Here is a 9,032-nt window from a genome sequence, read left to right on the forward strand (position 1 = left end):
AAGTGGCAAGTTAATGTTTGAGTATTCAGTATGTGTTGGCAAGTCACCCATCGTCTGTATAACACGACTTGCACCATCCTGCAATTGATCAGCTTTTATTAGAGGAGACGTCAGCTCTCACAAATAAGTCTTTCAGACTTGTTGGTCTCCATAAAGCTAAGACAGGATGTTTGGGAAAGGTCTTGGATAATTTTGGGTGCTTGGCAATAATTTTATGGATCGATGATAACACAACAAATAAAGAACAAATAAACTCCCTATGATTGTTAACTTCTGTGTCATTTGATCTCTGGTGGTTAGTTGTCTCATTGCCAATCCCCACATCTTCTTATTTTGATATCATTCTAGATACCAGGACTAAAATTGTATACTGCAGACGCGCATTTCGTCTGTAAAAGGCTCACTAGTGACGCTCCAATAAAAAAAACCGGTAAAATTAAGTACAAAGTGACCATCTATTTTATGTGCAGGATCGTTTATTATCATATTGAAATTAAATAACTCGAGTTGGTATCAAGCGATATCCAATTCTCACTCGTTTTTGAAATCTATAACAATACCATAAATTTATGCTGCTTTTTCATAGTGTTATCCTCTTCTTCGTGCTGTAAAAAACTAACTTTGAAGTAAAGTAGTAGTTTGATTTTTCTTGTTTGTTAGTTGATGCATGAATATGGAGGTATAAAAAGAAGAATGATCAAACAGTGTTTTTATTCATCATTTATTCACTTTTTTTTCTGATTTATTGGGCTAATAAACAATGATTACTGATTTCCAAAAGTCGAATCAAATATAGAATTGATGTCATAGTCTGGCTAGTAAGAAAGCAACTTTGCCATCGATGTTCTTTGTACAAACTAAAATCCACATGCCATAATATGAACACGACTTATCCCTTTAGACATAGTCAAGTCACGAACTGATAGTATTCGACAAAAAATACAGGAATATTAGTTGAAAAAATACAGGAATATTAGTTGAAAAAGTATACAGGCATATTAGATGATAGAACAATCTTCAGTGTTTCTAAAATACATATAAGCGACACCACAACAATACTATTTCACTGCGATGCATATTTTTATACAATCAGATAAAATATAGTCTTGCGCTTTAATTAATTAAAAAAATAATTTGAAGAACATGATACCAAATAAAATAAAATTGTGAAATGTTTTATTCAGTTGTTTTAATACAAGTCAACAGTTATACGCCGACAGAAATATTCTATATATAGACATCTGTAATGACAAGTTCCCATGTGCATGTATTACGGTTGTTTTAATGTCTTCTTTTGTATTCCTGTGACTTTGGCTTGGACCACCCACATACTGTCATAGGAAACTATACAATTCATCAAAATATGCGATTGTGTTTAAGAACGGTTAAATTTTTATATTGAAATGCAGCGAAAGTTGTTCAATGCTCCTGAAGATGAATTGAGATAGCAAATCAAAAACTGAATATAACTTTACATTAGCACAATTCTTGGACGTAGCATATTTGTTTTTTAATTCTATCTTGGCGGTCTATCTTATTCTGACTTTTTAATTTTCTCATTAAATTCACTAATTGGTTCAAAGATAGGTCAATTTTGAGATCACCATTATCCGTATAGTTTGGCCATTCCACATCATCATCTCGCCCGTTTACATTACCAGCCATCGACGTTAAATCTGTTTGTCTCAAAATGTCACCAAGCTGAACGCTGTCGAATGTACCCTGGAAAAAAGGTTAAAGAACTAGTACCATAACCAATATGCATAAATCCTGCTATTGTAAAAATGATTGCTGAAGGCAAAATGTACCAGAAACTGAACTCTATAGTAAATCGTCGTGACTCTCTGACACATCTCCATTCAAACCCATTATTTAGGTATGATTGTTTAATTACCAATATGATCAATGCTAATGCAAACGAATATTTATTATTCTTTAGGTATAAAGTGCATAATTCATAGAAAAAAATGTGGTGAAAATCAATGCATTGCTAATCCATGATGTTTGATCTTTGATGCATCAAAGTTGATGACGCATATTTTATTGTGTTGTAAAGGACTACAATTGATGCATTTTGTATTAGTATAACACATGCTGATTACATGGATAGTTTGAATAAGTTGATGACTGTTGTTTGCTAAGCGTCCAGAGGCAAATATTTCATGCATATTCTGGAAGAGACAAAATAAACAAGAATTTAGTTTGATATGTTCTCAACATTAGTTCGATCGTGCTTTCAAAAATGATTTGTTCATCATACAAAAATTGCGTTAGTTTGACATGAAATACTTACAGGTGGTGTCGGTCCGTTTTAAGTGGACATTCGCACCGATGAATCTCTTATCGTATACGCCGTTTAATATAGCGGGACGGGAATTAATGTCACATTTTTATTTAGAACTAAAATTTAATTTTGAATGTCTCTCGGTTCTTATCAGTCAATCAAAAGTATAAATTCTTATTATCAGTTCATGTGATGAAATAATTTACACATGAATATGCAAATCGAAATACAAAATAAAAATACAAAATAAAATATGTACAAATGGGTTATCTTTCTTTGGTTTCACATACGATAAGCTTCATTAAATGGTGCTGTAACTATATCAGTAAATTAAAAACATAGATAAACAAAACTATGTGACAATACAAGTGAGCATAATTATGCCTAGTCTATGCTAACTGCATCTACAATTGCTTGAGTTTATAAGTTTGAAGAGAGGTGATGTGTGTGTGTGTGTGTGTGTGTTTATGTGTGTGTCACACATCAATCAACCATAGACTAAAAAGCGAAATGATAAATATCGAAACATGAACGGACAGTGCATTGTCATCAATAAGCAATAATGCATGCTGCACCTGAATTCCCAAAATTTATAAAATAAAAGATGCTAGTTGATTGCATCGGACCAATTGGAATGACAAGTAGTAGCATTACATTCTCCCAATAAATGCTTGGGTTTCAGGTGTTTGCTCAGGTCAGACGTGTCTTCGTGTATATATGAGTCCACACATTAAAACACACGTCCCCCAACAATTACGGTAGCAGTTGCCACTTTCCAGTAACTAGATACCTGTTAGGGTTCTTCAAATTCATGACATTAGGACAGAATATTTGTAGAAGTCTTTTCAAATATATAAATATAGCTTAACTTAATGTGTCATTTAGTTGTCGATTCATTTTGCATTGAAACATGTATTAGTTTTTTTAAATTTCATTCGAGGCCACCAAATATGATCGAATTGAATTCTTTTAAACAATGGATATAACCTTAATCAGATGTTTACAACACATACAACATTTTCGTTTCAGTTCCATAAATCAACCTTTTGAAATCTTTTCCAAAGATGAAGGAGAAATAAAAGAAATAGCGAAAAGATTTCAAGACTTTTTGAAAACATCAGATTTGCATTTGCTCTGTATCACCTATTATCATTATGATAGCCAATGGTTACAATTTGGTCCCTCATGATCATTGCTTGGCGAAGATGATTAAAGTAGGGGCCTGATCGTAAACCTTGGCTAGCGCAAATGAACCAGTCCTATTGTATGAATTTCCGGAATTGCAATGTTTTATTAATAAAACAAGCATCATCCTATGTTTGCTTTATTGACAATTCACAATAAATGATCATTATCAAACTAATTCCGGCCTTTCAATCATTTCTGTTCGGTTGCGTCGATTTTCCATTAGTTTGTTTACCAGGAAATAAAACAATTGATTGTAATTTATTAACTGTTGTATGAGTTGACTTAGTACTATCTAATTGTTATTAATTGCCATTTTTTCTAGATTATATAAAAGTTGAAGGAGAACAGTTCGTGTGTTCGATGCAGCATCCGTAACCGAACAGTTTAATACTCCCTTTTCCTGAGAAATAAACAAAATGCAGGGACGTTTTGTTGGAACATAATTATATTGAAATAATTATTTGTCAAAATGGGGTTTTCTGTATAGAGTTTTGTAGACTTTTGTTTGCCCGTTGCTATGGTTTTGTCTGTTTTTTCTTCGACTTATTAACTAGATAATATATTATCAATTTTCTGGACTCCGAGCGACTTACATCTCTATGACAACGAGTCCACTTAAGAATATACAAAATGTTAACTTTCGTATTATGATTAAAATATTAAAGTATCAAACCGAATAAAAATAAAATAAAATAAAAAAGCCCGAAAATCTGTATTTTGAGGACCACACAAAAATAATGATTCGTCGGCATTGGATTTTTATAAGCAACAAGATATATATGTGTATGAATAAATATTAAACTAACTATGGCTTTTATTGTCACATGTTCTGCCTTTGGAGCTAGCAGATATAGATATACCACAGTAAAAATAATTAAAGACAAAGAATTATAAAAAAAAACAATTGTAGTGGTTTAACGGAAATTGAAAAAGAGACGTAACACTTTTTTTTTTAAATCATCTCTTCGTAAATTTTACGGACGCCATCACGAATTGGTTGACCGTTATAGAATAACTGTTTCACAAATGATATCGGATATGTTCCTTACGTCGTAACTACAATCTCCTTCCCTTTCATAAATGTGACCTACCGAATAAGACTATTTACCGGATTTATTATCTCATAAGCAACACGACGGGTGCCACATGTGGAGCAGGGTCTGCTTACCCTTCCGGAGCACCTGAGATCACCCCTAGTTTTTGATGGGGTTCGTGTTGTTTATTCTTTAGTTTTCTATGTTGTGTCATGTGTAGTATTGTTTGACTGATTGTCCTTTTCATTTTTAGCCATAGTGTTGTCAGTTTATTTTCGATTTATGGGTTTGAATGTCTCTCTGGTATCTTTCGTCCCTCTTTTTTCAACACGTTCTTATTTCGATGGACTATTTGTTTCGACTGATATATGTAATTTTTCATGCGAAAACTTGCATGTCTATCTAACTTGTCCGTTATTGTCCAAAGAATTGAAAGTTTTGAGAATTGAAAACGAATCATGCTTCTATAGAAGGAGATACAAAACATATATACAGGCATTTGATGTTAATCCGTTAAGATTTATAATACCAGCGCTTCCTGGAGCGGGTGATATAATTATATTGATGGGTGCGCAGGTTCATTCTTTCTTCTGTCTCACTTTTATGCCGCTATAGCATCTAAACCGAAATTTGTATAACTTTCAGATTATTAATCACATGATGAATTTCTGGATCTCATTTTTCATTTCTTCATAAGAATGGAAGTTTTAGTTAAATTGGCCTTCGTTACAAGCATTAGCAAATTTAAGTACACTTCACAATCTCCTCCTAACCCCTAAGGCATGATTTAGTGAACCTTTTTAAGTATCTTAACATAATGCCATTATATAAAAAAGAAGATGTGGTATGATTGCCAATGAGACAACTATCCACAAAAGACCAAAATGACACAGACATTAACAACTATAGGTCACCGTACGGCCTTCAACAATGAGCAAAGCCCATACCGCATAGTCAGCTATAAAAGGCCCCGATAAGACAATGTAAAACAATTCAAACGAGAAAACTAACGGCCTTATTTATGTAAAAAAAAAATGAACGAAAAACAAATATGTAACACATAAACAAACGACAACCACTGAATTACAGGCTCCTGACTTGGGACAGTCACATACATAATTAATGTGTCGGGGTTAAACATGTTAGCGGGATCCCAACCCTCCCCCTAACCTGGGACAGTGGTATAACAGTACAACATAAGAACGAACTATAAAAATCAGTTGAAAAAGGCTTAACTCATCAGATGGACAAGTATACAAGTGGACGTGGCCCGGTACTTATACATCCCGACACAAAGAGACACAATTAACAGATCTGAGAGTACTCGCAGTTATCTGACAGCTAGTTCAAAGCCACTAACAACTCCTGAGTTACGACAGATTTATTCTTGTTATTTCCCTTCGCAATTCTCGGGGTTACCCGTTATTTATCTGGGAGTTCCTTTTAACTGCCTCTCTTCCTAAGATTTCTTAAAGACCCCACTACGAGAATAACCACTGATGACAACATGGTTGAGAGAAAAAATGAATGGACAAATAGGTCCACAAGACATTTGAAAAAAAAAAAAAAACGAAACGCAGTAACCGAAATAGGTGGGAAAATACTCAAATATTATAGATCTTTCGAAATTGCGTTAGCAACAAACGACCAGTTAAGTGTAGAATTCCAATACAAGTATCTGCATTCTAAATTAATGATATAGATTTCAAAGATGAGACTTAAATGGTGCATGGGGAGGAAATCTCAGGAACCAAATAGTATTTATTCTCAAAATGCACGCCAGATTAAGCAATGACTTCGATCTACCTGTATATTCTTCGTTATACACAACAAGGCTAAAAGGACCAACCAAAAATATCAAACAGTACAACATACCACCAATTAACAACATCCGACTACTCCGAAAAATACAAAAAAAAAAAAAAAAACACAAACAAAAACAAAAAAACCCAGACGTACAAAGACAAACAATAATGGACAACATATAAGGCTCATGAATTTTGACTTGTTAATGGTAGACTCTCTTAGTCGTTCCTGCAGATGTTTAATTTTACAAATGATTAAGAAAAATTCAAATACATTAGAATAAAGAATAATTTACTTGTTCTCATCATGGAAGTTGGTAGAGTTTAAACCATAATAAGTGACAAATAGATTTTGTCATAAAGACCCAAAACGATGATCATTCAAAACTAAATAAAAGAAAACCATCAAGAACAATGTAAATTATTTAGAATAGACCTACGGTTAAGGTGTTTCAACTGTTCATGCTGATATTCTAATATTTAATTAACAGGAAATAATACTGGGCCGAGCACGGAACATGAGATGGACATTTTACTTTAATTGCGTAGGATATCGAGACTGAACTTAGAAAATTAATTTAGAAAAGAAACTTTCTTCAGCAAGAAGTTATCTGTTTTTTTTTCGGTAGAACTGTTTAATTTGTGAATTGTAGATTTCTACTTTTCACTTATGCACATCGAATAAATTCCACTTTCATTAAAGTTATATACAATCAAGAAGATGAAGCATGATTGTAAGCAGCTCTTGGTCACCGCACGGGCTTCATCAATTAGCAAAACTGAAACCGTAAATTAAGTTATAAAAAGCCTCGGTATTAAAAAGGCAGCAGTCCTTTTGCTCCAATTACTGTTTTTCAGGGGTATCATTTGCGCTGTTATTCTGAACTTTTTTACGCATTTCTTCCTCCAAAAGAGTTTAACAAGAAAACAAGAAAACTAACTGCATAATTGTATGTACAAAACAATAAACGAAACACAAACATCTTGGATAGACAACAACCAACATTGTATTTTTGTATTAAACTCAATCTAACCTTTACTTTAGAAAAAAAACCCATGACCTACTTTTAATTGTGAATAAAATGAGAAGTGGGTATATAAAAAATAATATAAAAGTAAGCAACCAGAAAAATAACCCATCAGATATCTAAGATTAACATGCATTCTTCAACAAAAGACTCAAGTGTCTAAAAATATGTCCCGCTGTAAATGGTTTTAAAGTCTTAAAAATGTTTGAATAAAAACTTTGAAAGATTTGCCAACAATGCCCAATTCTCCGATTATAAAAAAGAAGGTTTGGTAGACATGAAGCAACGAGGTTACTGACTTGGGACAGGCACATGGGTATGGTTATTTTATGTAACGGTCTCTATATATAATTTTGATATAGCGTAATGTTAGTACGTACAGTATTTACGAACAAATCAAGTACAGATGTATTTGATGCAAAGAGCAATATCTTTCAGCTTCGATTCTTTAATTCTTTAATTGGTTTTATATAACGAATTGACATTGAATCGCTTTCTTTTCTGTTTATAGAATTGATAATATATATATATATATAGCAAATTATTAGGCATAATTTTTTCCCTATGTGGACAGAAACAATTGCAGAAACGGAGCGAAACAAGGAAATAGTGCAAAATGAAATAAAATAAATAAATTAATAATTTTTACTACACTGTCATAGTAAAAGGCATAGTTAAAAAAAACAAAAGACATGATTTTTCACATCTTATTATAAAAGCAAGGTTGTTCGGACACGTCTTTGATTATATTTACCCGCGCGCAAGATTACTGCTTCATTCGTTAAAAAATACTTCCGAAAATGTTTGCTTCGAAAATTACAGTGCTCACTCAAAGTTCGACTTGAAAGCAAAAAATGTAATAATAAAAAACAAACAAAAAACAAACAACGAATTTCAAGGTATATTCCATTCAGGGAAAGTAATTTAATCACACCAAACTGTATCACACGACTGTAAAACTAAGACCTGTCTTGGCACTTGAAGAAAATAAATTAATTTGAAAGTTCTTAAACTTACAATTACATAGAAAATTTAACTTACCATACCTCTGGATTCTGAGAATCTGTAAAATTCAAAAACAAATATAAGTAAAACATAATTTCTGAATTTGAAATGATATGCCATGACAAAATGTTCAAACTCCAATGCACATTACAGACACACACAATATATAACACATGTTAAGAACCTTTTCCCCACAAATCTATTTTTTGAAAAAATGTCCCTAGGACAACCCACAACAGACATGGAGTAATCACTACACAAATATCTAATTTCTCTTTTCAAAAATGAAAAATTAATCCGTTTCAACAAAAAGTGTTAATATTATTAAAAATTAATATTAATGAAATAGTATTTGTATAAGGCTGCTATTAGCTCTCACGGGATAAGAATCATTTATGTCACCTGGAAATATAGTGCCATGGATTAAATGTGTAGAAAAGTTATTTTTAAATGTATTTCTTAAGAAATATACGATTATAAGAATTTTTACTGAAAAGCAAGAAATCCGGATTAAAGGTGTAAACCTTGTCATCGAGTGCTTATATAAATCATCTTTGGATTTTATGAGATTTTATGACATGCACACAGCAAAAAGTAATAAAAAAGGGAAATATATATCTTAAAAATAAAATTATCTAATTGATCCTCCTACCTAAATATTGCTTAAAATTCTTGCAATTCAATAGGA

The 9,032-nt window shown here is 32.3% G+C and overlaps 1 long non-coding RNA gene across 1 annotated transcript; it reads right to left on the reverse strand.

The window, feature by feature from the left end:
* Positions 1 to 704: 704 nt before the first annotated feature.
* Positions 705 to 8,591, reverse strand: LOC143070805 (uncharacterized). The gene is made up of 2 exons (XR_012976713.1): positions 8,381 to 8,591; positions 705 to 1,722 (listed from the first exon to the last, which is right to left on the reverse strand). It is a non-coding gene; the product is annotated as an uncharacterized LOC143070805 (long non-coding RNA).
* Positions 8,592 to 9,032: the final 441 nt, after the last annotated feature.

Source organism: Mytilus galloprovincialis, chromosome 4 (assembly GCF_965363235.1).
Source record: "Mytilus galloprovincialis chromosome 4, xbMytGall1.hap1.1, whole genome shotgun sequence".
Classification (NCBI taxonomy): domain Eukaryota; kingdom Metazoa; phylum Mollusca; class Bivalvia; order Mytilida; family Mytilidae; genus Mytilus; species Mytilus galloprovincialis.